The sequence below is a fragment of the Oncorhynchus kisutch genome, linkage group LG28 (genome assembly GCF_002021735.2).
Source record: "Oncorhynchus kisutch isolate 150728-3 linkage group LG28, Okis_V2, whole genome shotgun sequence".
Lineage (NCBI taxonomy): Eukaryota > Metazoa > Chordata > Actinopteri > Salmoniformes > Salmonidae > Oncorhynchus > Oncorhynchus kisutch.
In genome coordinates, this window is record NC_034201.2 from 8,785,035 (window position 1) to 8,804,010 (window position 18,976).

General features: G+C 45.2%; 1 protein-coding gene across 1 annotated transcript in view; it reads right to left on the reverse strand.

The window, feature by feature from the left end:
* LOC109872459 (leucine-rich repeat transmembrane protein FLRT1-like) overlaps window positions 1–18,976 on the reverse strand; it is a 37,159-nt gene that overhangs the window by 7,476 nt on the left and 10,707 nt on the right. Inside the window, exon 2 of the mRNA XM_031807524.1 lies at window positions 9,794–10,608. The gene's annotated coding sequence lies outside the window, so the exon portion shown is untranslated. The remainder of the gene's footprint in view (window positions 1–9,793; window positions 10,609–18,976) is intronic.

Here is an 18,976-nt window from a genome sequence, read left to right on the forward strand (position 1 = left end):
CAGAGGGAGAGGGATAGAGACAGTGGGGGATAGAGAGAGAGGGAGGGAGGGAGGGAGGGAGGGAGGGAGGGAGGGAGGGAGGGAGGGAGGGAGGGAGGGAGGGAGGGAGGGGGAGAGGGATAGAGACAGAGGGAGAGGGATAGAGAGAGAGGGAGAGGGATAGAGAGAGAGAGAGAGAGAGAGAGAGAGAGAGAGAGAGAGAGAGAGAGAGAGAGAGGGGGATAGAGAGAGAGAGATGGAGGGAGGGAGGAGAGGGAGAGAGGGAGAGAGGGAGAGATTCTAGAATGAGCGCATTGACTGTTGCTATCTTCACCATGATATCCACCACAGAAACCATATCTAGCAGCACTCACATCCACATATTCATGATAAGGAAAATCTGGGAATGATAACCAAGACGATGGCAGTGTATCGGGAAATCCCCTCGATTGATGGTAGAGTGGAGATAATACTGGCACGAAGCTTATCTTACATGCCCATGTCCTTGAATCTAATTTCAAATTTAGGGATTGGTGCAGAGGAAGGCGTGATGCAAACAAGAGATGGCCAAGGTGATGAAGGAAATAAATAAATCAAAGGATGGTCAAAACAGAGGAGGCTGAGAAGAAAAAAACATTCCCCATATACTTTTGCTATGCTACAATACGGCCCGATTCAGTCATCCTTGTACTATCAACTCCCCAAAATCGAATGCCCGTAGATTATTGTTTGTATGCATCTCAATATAGGATGAATGAACCATTCTGCAAGGCCTTGTCTTTGGCAGTAATGTACAGTGTATATAGTATTTTCTGTGAGAGAGAAACTATTAGAACCCCATTCATTGTGCTTGAGTCAGCAGAGTCCAATCAGTGAGCCTCATTGCTTGTCTGGAAAAGACCCTGGGCCTCTTCAGAGTCATTAGTTCTGAACTGATGCTACTGCTAGTAAATCTGAATCAGCTGCCTTCAAAATGTCCTGTAGTCTACAAATGAACGTGACTCTACAAAAACACATGATTGTATTAAATACATTTCAAATATATCATTATTAATGGCTTGAAAGATGCACACATCAATTAATATATAACTACATGAACGTACCTAATCCACTCAATTAATAAATAACTACATGAACGTACCTAATCCACTCAATTTATAAATAACTACATGGACGTACCTAATCCACTCAATTTATAAATAACTACATGGACGTACCTAATCCACTCAATTTATAAATAACTACATGGACGTACCTAATCCACTCAATTTATAAATAACTACATGGACGTACCTAATCCACTCAATTTATAAATAACTACATGGACGTACCTAATCCACTCAATTTATAAATAACTACATGGACGTACCTAATCCACTCAATTTATAAATAACTACATGGACGTACCTAATCCACTCAATTTATAAATAACTACATGGACGTACCTAATCCACTCAATTTATAAATAACTACATGAACGTACCTAATCCACTCAATTTATAAATAACTACATGGACGTACCTAATCCACTCAATTTATAAATAACTCATGGACGTACCTAATCCACTCAATTTATAAATAACTACATGGACGTACCTAATCCACTCAATTTATAAATAACTACATGGACGTACCTAATCCACTCAATTTATAAATAACTACATGAACGTACCTAATCCACTCAATTTATAAATAACTACATGGACGTACCTAATCCACTCAATTTATAAATAACTACATGGACGTACCTAATCCACTCAATTTATAAATAACTACATGGACGTACCTAATCCACTCAATTTATAAATAACTACATGGACGTACCTAATCCACTCAATTAATAAATAACTACATGAACGTACCTAATCCACTCAATTTATAAATAACTACATGGACGTACCTAATCCACTCAATTTATAAATAACTACATGGACGTACCTAATCCACTCAATTTATAAATAACTACATGGACGTACCTAATCCACTCAATTTATAAATAACTACATGGACGTACCTAATCCACTCAATTTATAAATAACTACATGAACGTACCTAATCCACTCAATTTATAAATAACTACATGGACGTACCTAATCCACTCAATTTATAAATAACTACATGGACGTACCTAATCCACTCAATTTATAAATAACTCATGGACGTACCTAATCCACTCAATTTATAAATAACTACATGGACGTACCTAATCCACTCAATTTATAAATAACTACATGGACGTACCTAATCCACTCAATTTATAAATAACTACATGGACGTACCTAATCCACTCAATTTATAAATAACTACATGGACGTACCTAATCCACTCAATTTATAAATAACTACATGGACGTACCTGATCCACTCAATTTATAAATAACTACATGAACGTACCTAATCCACTCAATTTATAAATAACTACATGGACGTACCTAATCCACTCAATTTATAAATAACTACATGGACGTACCTAATCCACTCAATTTATAAATAACTACATGGACGTACCTAATCCACTCAATTTATAAATAACTACATGGACGTACCTAATCCACTCAATTTATAAATAACTACATGAACGTACCTAATCCACTCAATTTATAAATAACTACATGAACGTACCTAATCCACTCAATTTATAAACTCTGAGCAGATGCTTAAAATCAAAGTAACGTGCAGACGGTACTGTTACCATATCTTACCTTTCATCTGAATACTGTCCCTTAGCGCCAAATCCAAACATGAGATATACGCACATTCAACTCTTAAGTAAAATCTCCCAGTGACATGATTTCTGTGAACGTTTCAGTAACAGCCGTGAATGTCAGATTAGAATGTTACCCATGAACCATTGAGGATAAGTGCCTTGGTGTGAGCACTACACCACTATGCATGTTCCACCTGGGATCTGAGACAGCATCCATCTTGTGGACATTTTTCCCGCCTCGAAGCTGATGCTGCTGTTACTACTGTCTCTGCTGCTGCTGTTACTACTGTCTCTGCTGCTGCTGTTACTACTGTCTCTGCTGCTGCTGTTACTACTGTCTCTGCTGCTGCTGTTACTACTGTCTCTGCTGCTGCTTTTACTACTGTCTCTGCTGCTGCTGTTACTACTGTCTCTGCTGCTGCTGTTACTACTGTCTCTGCTGCTGTTGTTACTACTGTCTGCTGCTGCTGTTACTACTGTCTCTGCTGCTGCTGTTACTACTGTCTCTGCTGCCGTTACTACTGTCTCTGCTGCTGCTGTTACTACTGTCTCTGCTTCTGCTGTTACTACTGTCTCTGCTGCTGCTGTTACTACTGTCTCTGCTGCTGTTACTACTGTCTCTGCTGCTGCTGTTACTACTGTCTCTGTTGCTGTTACTACTGTCTCTGCTGCTGCTGTTACTACTGTCTCTGCTGCTGTTGTTACTACTGTCTGCTGCTGCTGTTACTACTGTCTCTGCTGCTGTTGTTACTACTGTCTGCTGCTGCTGTTACTACTGTCTCTGCTGCTGCTGTTACTACTGTCTCTGCTGCTGTTACTACTGTCTCTGCTGCTGCTGTTACTACTGTCTCTGCTGCTGCTGTTACTACTGTCTCTGCTGCTCTTACTACTGTCTCTGCTGCTGCTGTTACTACTGTCTCTGCTGCTGCTGTTACTACTGTCTCTGCTGCTGTTACTACTGTCTCTGCTTCTGCTGTTACTACTGTCTCTGCTGCTGCTGTTACTACTGTCTCTGCTGCTGTTACTACTGTCTCTGCTGCTGCTGTTACTACTGTCTCTGTTGCTGTTACTACTGTCTCTGCTGCTGCTGTTACTACTGTCTCTGCTGCTGTTGTTACTACTGTCTGCTGCTGCTGTTACTACTGTCTCTGCTGCTGCTGTTACTACTGTCTCTGCTGCTGTTACTACTGTCTCTGCTGCTGCTGTTACTACTGTCTCTGCTGCTGCTGTTACTACTGTCTCTGCTGCTGTTACTACTGTCTCTGCTGCTGCTGTTACTACTGTCTCTGCTGCTGTTACTACTGTCTCTGCTGCTGTTACTACTGTCTCTGCTGCTGCTGTTAATACTGTCTCTGCTGCTGCTGTCACTACTGTTGCTGCTGCTGTTACTACTGTCTCTGCTGCTGCTGTTAATACTGTCTCTGCTGCTGCTGTTACTACTGTCTCTCCTGCTGCTGTTACTACTGTCTCTGCTGCTGCTGTTACTACTGTCTCTGCTGCTGCTGTTACTACTGTCTCTGCTGCTGCTGTTACTACTGTTCCTGCTAGTGCTGTTACTACTGTCTCTGCTGCTGCTGTTACTACTGTCGCTGCTGCTGTTACTACTGTCTCTGCTGCTGCTGTTACTACGGTCTCTGCTGCTGCTGTCACTACTGTCTCTGCTGCTGCTGTTACTACTGTTGCTGCTGCTGTTACTACTGTTCCTGTTGCTGTTGTTACTACTGTCTGCTGCTGCTGTTACTACTGTCTCTGCTGCTGCTGGTACTACTGTCTCTGCTGCTGTTACTACTGTCTCTGCTGCTGCTGTTACTACTGTCTCTGCTGCTGCTGTTACTACGGTCTCTGCTGCTGTTACTACTGTCTCTGCTGCTGCTGTTACTACTGTCTCTCCTGCTGCTGTTACTACTGTCTCTGCTGCTGCTGTTACTACTGTCTCTGCTGCTGCTGTTACTACTGTCTCTGCTGCTGCTGTTACTACGGTCTCTGCTGCTGCTGTTACTACTGTCTCTGCTGCTGCTGTTACTACTGTCTCTGCTGCTGCTGTTACTACGGTCTCTGCTGCTGCTGTCACTACTGTCTCTGCTGCTGCTGTTACTACTGTTGCTGCTGCTGTTACTACTGTTCCTGTTGCTGCTGTTACTACTGTCACTGCTGCTGTTGTTACTACTGTCTCTGCCTCTGCTGTTACTACTGTCTCTGCTGCTGTTGTTACTACTGTCTCTGCCTCTGCTGTTACTACTGTCACTGCTGCTGCTGTTACTACTGTCACTGCTGCTGTTTTTACTACTGTCTCTGCCTCTGCTGTTACTACTGTCTCTGCTGCTGTTGTTACTACTGTCTCTGCCTCTGCTGTTACTACTGTCACTGCTGCTGTTGTTACTACTGTTCCTGTTGCTGCTGTTACTACTGTCTCTGCTGCTGTTGTTACTACTGTCTCTGCCTCTGCTGTTACTACTGTCACTGCTGCTGTTGTTACTACTGTTCCTGTTGCTGCTGTTACTACTGTCACTGCTGCTGTTGTTACTACTGTTCCTGTTGCTGCTGTTACTACTGTCACTGCTGCTGTTGTTACTACTGTTCCTGTTGCTGCTGTTACTACTGTCACTGCTGCTGTTGTTACTACTGTTCCTGTTGCTGCTGTTACTACTGTCACTGCTGCTGTTGTTACTACTGTTCCTGTTGCTGCTGTTACTACTGTCTCTGCCTCTGCTGTTACTACTGTCTCTGCTGCTGTTGTTACTACTGTCACTGCTGCTGTTGTTACTACTGTTCCTGTTGCTGCTGTTACTACTGTCACTGCTGCTGTTGTTACTACTGTTCCTGTTGCTGCTGTTACTACTGTCACTGCTGCTGTTGTTACTACTGTTCCTGTTGCTGCTGTTACTACTGTCACTGCTGCTGTTGTTACTACTGTTCCTGTTGCTGCTGTTACTACTGTCACTGCTGCTGTTGTTACTACTGTTCCTGTTGCTGCTGTTACTACTGTCACTGCTGCTGTTGTTACTACTGTTCCTGTTGCTGCTGTTACTACTGTCACTGCTGCTGTTGTTACTACTGTTCCTGTTGCTGCTGTTACTACTGTCACTGCTGCTGTTGTTACTACTGTTCCTGTTGCTGCTGTTACTACTGTCACTGCTGCTGTTGTTACTACTGTTCCTGTTGCTGCTGTTACTACTGTCACTGCTGCTGTTGTTACTACTGTTCCTGTTGCTGCTGTTACTACTGTCACTGCTGCTGTTGTTACTACTGTTCCTGTTGCTGCTGTTACTACTGTCTCTGCTGCTTTTGTTACTACTGTTCCTGTTGCTGCTGTTACTACTGTTCCTGTCGCTGTTGTTACTACTGTTCCTGTTGCTGCTGTTACTACTGTCTCTGCCTCTGCTGTTACTACTGTCACTGCTGCTGTTGTTACTACTGTTCCTGTTGCTGCTGTTACTACTGTCACTGCTGCTGTTGTTACTACTGTTCCTGTTGCTGCTGTTACTACTGTCACTGCTGCTGTTGTTACTACTGTTCCTGTTGCTGCTGTTACTACTGTCACTGCTGCTGTTGTTACTACTGTTCCTGTTGCTGCTGTTACTACTGTCACTGCTGCTGTTGTTACTACTGTTCCTGTTGCTGCTGTTACTACTGTCACTGCTGCTGTTGTTACTACTGTTCCTGTTGCTGCTGTTACTACTGTCACTGCTGCTGTTGTTACTACTGTTCCTGTTGCTGCTGTTACTACTGTCACTGCTGCTGTTGTTACTACTGTTCCTGTTGCTGCTGTTACTACTGTCACTGCTGCTGTTGTTACTACTGTTCCTGTTGCTGCTGTTACTACTGTCACTGCTGCTGTTGTTACTACTGTTCCTGTTGCTGCTGTTACTACTGTCACTGCTGCTGTTGTTACTACTGTTCCTGTTGCTGCTGTTACTACTGTCACTGCTGCTGTTGTTACTACTGTTCCTGTTGCTGCTGTTACTACTGTCACTGCTGCTGTTGTTACTACTGTTCCTGTTGCTGCTGTTACTACTGTCACTGCTGCTGTTGTTACTACTGTTCCTGTTGCTGCTGTTACTACTGTCACTGCTGCTGTTGTTACTACTGTTCCTGTTGCTGCTGTTACTACTGTCTCTGCTGCTTTTGTTACTACTGTTCCTGTTGCTGCTGTTACTACTGTTCCTGTCGCTGTTGTTACTACTGTTCCTGTTGCTGCTGTTACTACTGTTCCTGTTGCTGCTGTTACTACTGTTCCTGTTGCTGCTGTTACTACTGTCTCTGCCTCTGCTGTTACTACTGTCACTGCTGCTGTTGTTACTACTGTTCCTGTTGCTGCTGTTACTACTGTCACTGCTGCTGTTGTTACTACTGTTCCTGTTGCTGCTGTTACTACTGTCACTGCTGCTGTTGTTACTACTGTTCCTGTTGCTGCTGTTACTACTGTCACTGCTGCTGTTGTTACTACTGTTCCTGTTGCTGCTGTTACTACTGTCACTGCTGCTGTTGTTACTACTGTTCCTGTTGCTGCTGTTACTACTGTCACTGCTGCTGTTGTTACTACTGTTCCTGTTGCTGCTGTTACTACTGTCACTGCTGCTGTTGTTACTACTGTTCCTGTTGCTGCTGTTACTACTGTCACTGCTGCTGTTGTTACTACTGTTCCTGTTGCTGCTGTTACTACTGTCTCTGCTGCTTTTGTTACTACTGTTCCTGTTGCTGCTGTTACTACTGTTCCTGTCGCTGTTGTTACTACTGTTCCTGTTGCTGCTGTTACTACTGTTCCTGTTGCTGCTGTTACTACTGTCTCTGCCTCTGCTGTTACTACTGTTCCTGTTGCTGCTGTTACTACTGTCACTGCCGCTTCTATGAATTCATTTGGCTCCATGTCTCTACCCCAGGAACCCCAGATTAAAAGCAAATCCTGTAAGCATTAACAGAGAAGTCGCCCCCCCCCCCCCCCCGCAGCACAATGCTGCCGCATGGAGTGGAGGGCCACTCTGACACATGAGCAGAGGCGAATACCAAATACATCAGATGATATAAAATAGGAATATATGAATATGAAATGGTGCATGTGATTTCTGGTGCTGACGAACTCAGTGAATTCCTGACTGTGATATGTCCAGGTTGGCTGTTCGATCTGAATTGAAAGAGGTGCTCCATCATCATGGACGTTTTGCCATGTTGGCACTTCACTCTCTCTGTTATTGCATTTCCCAGCCAGACTAGAAGTACTGTAGTGGACACACACACAACCTGCTATAGATTCCACTAGCTTATAAGGCAATACTGCACAAACACGGGTTTTTAGAAAACTCAATATCTATGCATGAACTTTATTTTATCCACTTATGTTATTTGGCAATTACAGGAAAGACACTAGATTTAAAACTCTCAATTTCTCTTCCTCTCTCTCTCTCTGACTATCTCTCTTTCCGTCTCACATACTTATATTCCGGGAGTCCATTTTTTATTAGTTGAGTTGGCAACACTTTTAACCAAAGTAGAAATTAAAAGCAGAGAATACCCATTAATAAATCAAATCCACTATTTAGATTTCAGGACAGGAGGGGGGAGGGAGGGGGGGGGGGTGTTAGCTAACACTGAGTAATGGTCAGATGGGGGCAGAATATATATTTTAGATGGATTACTGTACACTAAATAGTTTTTTTGCTGCCGTCACTCTGGCCCTGCTTCTCAGTTTGAGCATGGTGGTGGTTTGGAGCGGTTGAACTGGACGTGCAGAGGCCAGGCAGAACCTGAGACAGCCTGTATCATCTGTATCACCTGCTCATCCTCCCTCCCCAGCTCTGTTGGCATACAGTACACTGCCCAGTGTAGAGATAAAATAGACATACAAATTACACAGGAAATGACCTGTGTGTGTGTATGTCAGAGGCTGGTGGGAGGAAATATAGCAGGACGGGCTCATTGTAATAGCTGGAATGGACTCAACGGAACGGTCTCAAACACATCAACCATATGGAAACCACATGTTTTACTCCATTCCATTAATTCCACTCCAGCCATTTACAATGAGCCCGTCCTCCTATAAGTCCTCCTGCAAGCCTCCACTGTATGTGTGTCTACTACTGCATGCACATATTTGCCGTTGTTTATGCATGTGTGGGGAGGATTCAAGCCAATGTTCTAATGTGCAATATAAAGAGAGAGGTTTTGTGTAACATGTCTAATTGAAGACACCGTCTCTCTCTCTCTCTTTCCTTTCCTCCCTCTGCCTTCCTTGTCACACTCCTCTCCTGCACGTGCCCTGCGTGAGCAATGAGGTGGCTGATTGAGTCACAACTTCTCCCTGGTTCTCTCTCTCTCTCTCTCTCTCTCTCTCTCTCTCTCCCTCTGTTTCACCATGCTGCCCTGTTTCACAACCTCTTCCCTCTCTCCCCTACTCTTGCTATTCACAAAGTTCCTTCTTCCTCTCCCTGCACCTCTATGTATTTATATCAAAACATGTCTTAATCCTTCATTCTCTCTGTTTGATGAGTAAGTGGCTCTTTTTATCGCCTACTCCTCGTCTCCCTTTGATTCTCCCATTTCATCCGTCCCTCTTCCTCTCCCTCTCTCTGCAAATTTCTATGCATCCTTTGGTGTGTGACCAGTGCACTACTCGCTCCTCTCTTCCCATACCTCTCTCTCTCTCTTTCTCTCCCTCTCGTTCTGTCTCTCTCTCTCTCTCTCTCTCTCTCTCTTTCTCTCCCTCTCGTTCTCTCTCTCTCTCTCTCTCTCTCTCTCTCTCTGGTCTACGGCGGTGCTTCTTTAATCCAGTCTTACTACTGTCCCTTTCTCCTTCAGATGATGAATACCTAAAAGAGAAAAAGCACGGAAACCCTCTCTCTGACAAACCCTCCCAATAAACAAACACTGGATAATAACATTCAGCATCTCTTCCAGTCCCGTACACTAATTACTATTGCACCGATCAGGAAACCACAACACAATTCATCAATCTGTTAGTCTATTACAGGCTGATGTGCTATCTAAATGTGCTACTTTGAATAAAAAAAGGCCCCTTTGTGTTGTAAATTATACAGATTTGTGGTAGCGAGAAAGTGCTAATTAAATCCATGGCTAATTGTTAGTGGAGATGATGCGAACACAGCTCTCTCACCTCGTCTTGTCCAAGCTGGAGCTGTGAGTCTGTCTCCCCTGGAGCCTGTGGGTCCTGGTGCAGTGGATAAATAGATCCAGTCCACCGCCAGGATTCAGACTACTCCCAGGCGGCCCTACTGTACACTTGCCTTAGGCCTTGGTGTGGGCTTGGATTTTCCCAAGAAAAAAATCCTTCAGAGAAAATGCTGCTGGCTGTGGGAGTAACCGGGTGCGCTCTATCTCAGTAGAGCCCTCGCTTCGATTCCCGGAATGTCTGATTTCAAAGCCATATCCCAATCGGAGCGGAGTCCACATCATCTTATCCGTTTCCCTCTCAGAGCTGTGCAGAATGGGATGGAATATACTAAGGAGACTGAATATTTTGACGGATCTAAAAAGATTAAAAGTAGGTTTAGCCTAAGATCCTGTTGCCCTATTCTATTCTATTCTATTCTATGCCTCAGTTCCTTTACCAAAACTGAATCCCACCAAATATATTAGGCTTCTAGGAGACAGAAAAGTGCTCTTGAACTAACAACGTTGCGAGCATTAAACCATGTCAACCATTATTAGGCTTTGGTATTTGAAAACAAATGAACTGAGGCCAATCACAAGACATGATACTCAGTCCCATTCAAAGACTTGATATCGTCAGCCTTGCTTCTTTGAGGGTAGCGTTCTTGAAACTTTTTGAAAATCTTTTTTTAGGTCGACCTGTCCTGACGCCAGTAGAGACAGATTCCTCTCTGTGTTGATCAGAGGGGTTGAAATGCCTCTTCAGTCACACCTGTCGTTTGATGCTCCACTGTAGCCTCAGCCTCTCACAGTGACTCTCTGTGAAGAAAACAGAAAAAGCCATGCGTGAGGGCGTGGCACAACCATATGCTACAGATACAGTAGCAATGACGCACAGTCGTGTTAAATAATACGGTTATAATGTTTACCGTGACAACTTGATGTGTTGCTATGATTAACCAATGACGAAAAGCAGAACAAGATACCGCATCAATCTGAATAAGTACCATGGAATCATTTGACCATCTATCCATCCCATTCATTAATCAATATGCACAGTATCTATCGGTTGTATTTAAAGCAGGGTTGGGGTCAATTTGAAATGTCAGTCAAGTAAACTAAAACTCCAATTGAATAATTGAAGAAGAAAAAAAGAAATGTATTGTCAGTGGTGTCTCAATAAACTGAAAAGGAGAAGCTATTCGTTTAAAACTATTTAAGTTTTACGTTCACTTCCAGAGTCGAGTGTTTTGAATTGGAATTGACCCCAACCCTGATTTACAGTGTAAACTCTCCAGGTGTCCGTTATAACACCCTGTAATAATACCACATACGGAGCTCTGGGGGAAGCCATTGATGTGAGAGCAGAAGAAGCCGGGATATAGCAACAATCCGAATCTCATCAGATAGGTATTGTCCTTTTATGCTTCAGGGATTTTAGTATCGCCCTTCATACACCTCTTTTATAAGCTCAACAGCATTTAGCCTACGCACCTATGGGGAATGGGGTCGTGCTGGGTGAGGAACGATGAGCCCGTTGGAGGATTAACATTCAAATGGATGCAAAAACGTAGACCCCGCGTCGCACATTGGAACTGTCGTGATGTGTGATGAAAAACAGCTGTGATAACACCCTTCCTAAGCAGTGGGAAGTATGAGAGAGACCTTGCTGAAGTGTGAATAACATTCACATATGGGTGTGTGAAATCTCTGTGTGAATAATACTACATTTATGTAGGTTTATAGCTGTGTGAGAGTGTGTGTGTGTGTGTGTACGGCTCAGTGTGTTCCTCCCTCTAGCTCTTCAACTATTCTGTACACACCATCCCCTCATCTCTGCCTCTCAATTTATCATTTAGTGAGGGATGAGGGAAATGGAGGTGGGAAGGGAGAGGGTGAGGGAGATGACAGGGAAGAGAGGAGGGGAGGGGTCATGAACTCATTGGAGGATCGGTTGGAAGCAGGAATTACTGTCAGCCTGAGCAACGGTTCAATTAGGCTCAAGTCAACGAGTGACAGGGAAGGGACACTGGTCAATCCTAAGGCAAAACACAAGCATGCCCAATCCCTCGCTAACGTGTGTGTGTGTGTTGTGAATGTGATTTAGAGAATTATTGCTTTTGTATTTGTTGAGCGTGTGTGTGTGTGTGTGTGTGTGTGTGTGTGTGTGTGTGTGTGTGTGTGTGTGTGTGTGTGTGTGTGTGTGTGTGTGTGTGATCAGATGCTGTGTACACGCTTGCATCCTTTCTTCTCACGTGGGTCTTCTGGAGCTTCGTGTAATTGTGAATACATGAATGTGATAATGTTGTGATGGGCTGAATTAGGCCATCTGTCAGTATATGAATTATGGGTATGATGTGTGGGTACTGGATGCAGAACAGCCACCAAGAGACTGCCAACAGTCCCCAGTCAGCAGTAGAATGTAAAGATGCGCCGGTTGTATTGCTCTGTGTTTATTAGCTTATTCTATTATTAAAATTGCATTGAAGCATCACAGCCCTTTTCCCTTCTGCCTGCCTTCCTCTTCCTCTCTCTCCATTTTGCCTTTTATTGTTCCCAAAGGCATTAGAGAAAGGAAAATCCTATACTGTTTTGGCAAAGAGGTGTTCGAGTACATAAACGGAGAATACAATACAGTGTGTGTCCGTTTGTTAGTCACTCTGATTTCATGTGAATCAGTCATTGGAGACAGCGGAGACGCAGTAACCTGAAATGATTGGACACACACATACTCTCTCGCACAGACACGGTGCGATGTGACTGGACTTTTAACATGGTGCTGCACATAACATCTATTCACTGGCAGTGGAGAGAGAGGGGAGAGAGAGGGGAGAGAGAGAGAGCAGCGGAGTGGGAGAATAACAGCAATTATAAATACAGAGCGAAGAGAGAAAGTATGTGAGATTAACTCACATTATCAGATGGCCCCAAACTTTTCTTCTTTCACACCTAGGACAACATTTACAGTAAACTCCTCCTTATTCCCTGTCTCTGTGTCTCTGAGGCTGGGCTCGGCGGGCAGCTGAAAGAGAGTGTTTTCTCTTCCTCCCTCCACTGTAGAGCATCAGTCCTAATAAGAAAGCTTTTAGCACAGTTAATTAAGAGACCCATATGCAGCATGTGATGCTCAATTTACCCTCTCTCATCCTCTCTGTCTCTCTGTCTCTCTCATCCTCTCTGTCTCTCTTATCCTCTCTCTCTCTCTCATCCTCTCTGTCTCTCTCATCCTCTCTGTCTCTCTCATCCTCTCTGTCTCTCTCATCCTCTCTGTCTCTCTCTGTCTCTCTCATCCTCTCTGTCTCTCTCATCCTCTCTGTCTCTCTCATCCTCTCTCTCTCTCATCCTCTCTGTCTCTCTCATCCTCTCTGTCTCTCTGTCTCTCTCATCCTCTCTCTCTATCATCCTCTCTGTCTCTCTCATCCTCTCTGTCTCTCTCATCCTCTCTGTCTCTCTCATCCTCTCTGTCTCTCTCATCCTCTCGGTCTCTCTCATCCTCTCGGTCTCTCTCATCCTCTCGGTCTCTCTCATTCTCTCTGTCTCTCTCATTCTGTGTCTCTCATTCTCTCTGTCTCTCTCATTCTCTCATTCTCTCGGTATCTCTCATTCTCTCGGTCTCCCATTCTCTCTCATTCTCTCGGTCTCTCTCATTCTCTCTGTCTCCCCAGCTCTGCCTCCCTCTAATCTCATTCAAAATCGTTCTCTGTGACTCCCTTTCTCCTCATTTGCGGATTTCTCTCCATAAATCTCTCCCTCCATCCCTCTTCTCTGTCTGCAGTCTGGCCTTTCTGTTTCATCTACCCTTTTGTGCCGGTGCCATTTTGAGCCCTTCAGACAGTTCTCCATTCTGCGATCAGCCGTCTCTCTAAATGCTTAACTAGATGAGATTGGACGCGCCTTATTCAGGCGGAGGAGAGAGGGTGAAGAAGAAAGTGGTTGCAGGGGAAATGTGGGAAAAATAATGAAAAGGCGGGGGGAAATATTAAGTGACGAGATAGCGTCAGGTCTTCGTCGGAAATACAAATATTGGTGCGGACTGAGCCAAATAGAGTAGCAAGTGAGACTAATGTCGGGGGGGGGGGGGAGAAGGATGTGGGTGTGTAGGAGCAAGAAGGACAGGCGGGCCATGTTTTAAAGGATACGAGAGAGGAAGGTAGGAAATGAGAAAGGTGACATAGATAGGAGGGTAGAGAATCAGAGGGGGTGATGGAGGGAGGGGGAGAGAATCAGAGGGGGTGATGGAGGCAGGGGGAGAGAATCAGAGGGGGTGATGGAGGCAGGGGGAGAGAATCAGAGGGGGTGATGGAGGCAGGGGGAGAGAATCAGAGGGGGTGATGGAGGCAGGGGGAGAGAATCAGAGGGGGTGATGGAGGCAGGGGGAGAGAATCAGAGGGGGTGATGGAGGCAGGGGGAGAGAATCAGAGGGGGTGATGGAGGGAGAGATGTTGAAATGTTCATCCTTGTGCCGGAGCTCTAATTAATAACATTCTCAGATTCATGATCAGATGATTCATTATTTCACTGGTCATAAAAAGGGCTGTGTGAGCCATCCCTGGGGGACGAGGACAGGTCACTAAACACACACACACACACACAACTGTCCATGTGCCACACGCTAATATACGGTGCACACAGAGGTGAGCGTACCAGTCAGATTAGTGGTTGAAGAGACCACCTCCCTATTATAAGGATCCGTGTGGGAAAGCTTTGCTCCAAGCATGTGCTCAAGTTGCCACGTCTACTTGTTTTTATTTGCTCATTTGGATCCATTCGCTTTTGCAGAAGCAGCAGCTACTCTTATTCTCATCAAATTAGATATTTTCCCTCCATTTTACAGGATTGGCTGTTCACTAGTTCAGTGTTTCCCAAACGCGGTCCTGCACTCAGCAACGTAATTCAAGAGTATCCGTTAACAATCCCTAGATGACGGGTTCAGCTCTCCCTGTCACAGAATGTGACTAAAAAGAATCGCCATTCCCTTTACAAACAGTTGTTTTTCTACCTGTGTAGTGCCACTGTAACAACACTATAGTAACAACAACTATCGTCCACACGGTCTGACATAACCAGATATGTAGCTAAAGTACCTGGGAGAAAAGGACATCACCAGTCTAACATGTGAGGCTGTAAGAAGGCATATGGAACAGTCCCCATTTGTCCCTCTCTTATGATGTGTAAGTGGGAGACAGATTGCAGAGTTGCAGGCAGAAACGGCTTGTGCCCTCAGCTGAGTTTGATCAATTCTGTCTGCTGAGCTCCACTAATCACTGGAGCCTGTCCCAGGCACAGACACGCCCCTTTCTCCCCCGAGAGGAAAGGTTCTGCTGCCGATCCACATACTGGCACCCCTTCAGCACACACACACACACACACATACACTGTGTGCGTCAGTGCACTGACCACCTAACCACATCATCCCTCTATACCCCCTCTTGCACATGGTATAATATCCTCTCCCTGTCTCCCCTGTAACAAAACAAATATAGACCACATCTCTCTTCTCTATCCTCCTTGTGTTCTTTCTGGATAACACACTCAGATACAAACATGTCCATGACACACTCACTCACACACTCTCTCTGCCCTTTCTCTCTCCTGCTCTCTGTATCAGTGTAATTGATGCATTGACTGGAAATAAACAGGCAATTTAAGTGCTGGACACCTCACTGCTCTCTCTCTCTCCCTCCTCTCTGCCCCCCTCTCTCTCTCTCCCCCTCCTCTCTACCTCCTCTCTGCTCCCCCTCCTCTCTGCCCCTCTCTCCCCCTCTCTCTCTCCCCCCCTCCTCTCTACCTCCTCTCTGCTCCCCCTCTCTCTCTCTCCCTCCTCTCTGCTCCCCTCTCTCTACCTCCTCTCTGCTCCACCTCTCTCTACCTCCTCTCTGCTCCACCTCTCTATCTGCTCCCCCTCTCCCTCCTCTCTGCTCCCCCTCTCTCTTCCTCCTCTCTACTCCCCCTCTCTCTCTGCTCCCCCCCTCCTCTCTGCTCCCCCTCTCTCTCCCTCCTCTCTGCTCCCCCTCTCTCTCTGCTCCCCCTCTCTCTCTCTCTGCCTATATGCTTCCTCTCTACCTCCATTATCTAATGCAGAAGTCCCACAGTCACACACAAGTGGAGGAAGGGGGGACAAGGTAGATGCACAGAGAAAGTGGTGAGGGGGAGAGGGACAGAGGGCGATCAGAGAACACAGGCTAATCTCATCTGTGACTCATATTTGGATGACACCTTTAAATGACACCTTTAAACCCCTCAGGAGGGCAACAGGGTGTCATCCACTAAACCATTGTCGCCACCTCTGTTCCCAGGTTGTTTGATCAATATAGACTCTGTTTTTGGTCAATTCCACATTTGGGAGGGTGTGAAAAATGACATGGCAGCTTTGATTGATGGTGCAGCAAGGTAGAGCGGGAGGAGAGCTGAGTGAGCAGCACTCGGTCTGTGACTTCCATTTAAAAAGTCTCCGCAGTTTGAATGATGGGTCACCCTGTCCTAACCACTCAGCCCAATGAACTGTGCTAGCCTCCAACCTCTGAAAGCCTGCAGGCAGCTAGCTCTGACAACAAAGGCACAAACAACCACCCAGTCTGAGCTAACCAGCCACATCAACCCCACCAACCTCCGAATGCTGAGTCGATGGAGGATGCTCTGCAAGTGTGTGTGTGTGTGTGTGTTTCTCTCATCCCAGTTCCCCCTGTTAGTATCACTTCTGTTCAGTCAGACTGCATGAATATTAAAAGGTTGCAGACCCAGTTATGTGTGCTTCTGAGTTAATAATAAATAGGCTCTAATGATTTAATGGGTTCGCATGTTGACACATCCCATAGGCTTTGGGCCACTTGAGCCACCATACTCTACATACACGCGCTAATGGAGAAAGAGAATGAGGGATCGAAAGAGACAGCAGAGAGAGACAAATGGAAGGAGACGGCAGTAAAGAGGGAAGAGGGGGACATTGGCAGAGTTCCCATTTAATTCTCGAGGTCTTGATCCTCTCTCTCTTTGACTGAACATCTCTAATGCCGTTTCTTCTACATCGCAGTCTCCACATTCCCACTTGATTTAGAATTTGTCACTCTCCCTCGGTCTCTTCTCTTGTTCCCTTGGCTTTTCCTATTTCTCTCTCAATTGCTTTTCTTCCTGCGGTCCACTCCGCCAATCCCCCGCTCTACCTCAGCACCCACACAGATGCACGCACACTCTCTCTGTGTCAACTTTCATCTTGTGGGTCCTTTCCCAAACGGACCACAAGGCAATATTCCATTAGCTATATTGCCTTTTTTTACAATTGAAAGTGAGTGCAGCTTCCATTGTCTCCCGTTAGCCCTTCAAAAGCTGCTCGTCATAAACCCACTCCCTTAATAACACCGCCACAAAGAGCAATAACTTCCCTTCCGCGTTGAGACAACTTCCTGTGTTTGCCAAGCCAGTGTTTCTCGAAAATTCCCTCCTCGCCCCTCCTTTCTTTCCAGACGGCGTGTACGCAGGGACAAATCCACACCCGTATGGTTCCCTATGAGTGTCCTCCACTGAAGCCTTCTAGTTGTCAGACACTTTGCAAAATTGCACATCAAGGTTTCAAGGCGCCACTCTCTCAATGCTTCTGTATTATTTCAGTAGAAAAAAGACGCCTGTTACTCAGACACCGCCGCCTCCCCTTCCCAGCTAGATGAGACGCACAGTGACAGTACAATACACTCTCATAGATGTTCTTTTGATCCACGTTGGTTTTTGCCAATTCGTCACCTGAACCCGACTACACACTGGAACCTTTGTGTTTGAGTGTGAACTCTCTTCACGGCCTCTGAACGCAACAGGAAAGGCAGCAGCCAGACTACCGTAGAAACGCAACAGACTGAGGTAGAAACGATTAGTGGTTAGACGTTTCATTCCGAAGCCTTGTTAAAATTGCACTCTGGCTATACAAGGACAGAGAGAAGAAGAAGACAAAAACAGCCAGGAGACTCTATTTGAACCCCGGCACAACTGATGATTGTAGTTCATTTCACAAATGAGATGACAGAGCCGGAAGCACAGAGAAGACTTCTCAGTGGCAGGAGGCAACTAGGGAGGGAGGGATGAACCTGTCCAAGCTGCTGGAGAGACAGGTCTGTGTGCACATGGGCCTGTTTGTACTCGCCACACACACACACACACCACACACACACACACCACACACACACACACACACCACACACACACACCTCCCAGTGCAGCTTTCTGGAAGGCCATCCACCTGCACCTGATCCAGTCTCATCTTTACAACAAACTGTATGTGTGTTTAAATGGGACGTATTTAATTCAAGCCTTCCTCTGTTGTTGTGAATGCGGTCTGCTAATGTAATCCAATTAGGTGCGGTCCTCTGCCTTATCTCATTACGTTAAGATCCTCGTGACGGCTTGTCTGCCGCTTAACACACATCATCCACTAAGACATGATTGATCGAGGGGTTGAATTGAAGGATTGATTGATTGGTCGGTTGATAGAGAAAATGTCCCCATATGGCTAGTAAAACACAAGTATGGGTTTAAATTCTTTAGAGGTCAGGTGAAGGGCAATCATTTGAGGTAATCCACACATAGACGTCTCAGGGGCGCTATAAAACAGCTGGGACTGGCTGTGGGCTCAGTTACCTCTGAATATCTCTTTAGTCTACACTCAGTCTCCTGTCAATTCCTCAAACTGTGGCTCAGAATGGGTCTCTCTGGAAAATGGTAGAGAAATAACCAGCTATATAGGGTAACCGGTACAGAGGTGGCACCACAGGTTCAAAAGTGTTGTGCCAAAATTCGGAAGTGTCTTTTCTGCGGCCTGGAGTTTTTCCTGATCTCGTGACCTGGTAAGGTAAAACTCTGGGTCCTATTCGTAGGCTATGACAAAATATTATTAGTATAGATGGCTTCCCTTTTCATCTGTGCTGTGACTATAGGGCTGAGGTTTTTCTTGTCGGGTGAATTGGAAACACTCCTGGCCTAACGTGGATCAAGGCCTTTCAAACTACCACAAACCTTGTTAATATTCATTCTGAATCTGATATATATATATATATAAAAGCCAAAGACAACTTCAATAGAGAACCTATACTCTGTAGTTTTGTGAACTACTATAGCAGAGCTGAGCAATATGCAAAGAATGTCTTTAAAGGCACAGTGCACTCAAAAACGTGAATTTCTGTGTTTTATATATACAGTATTTACA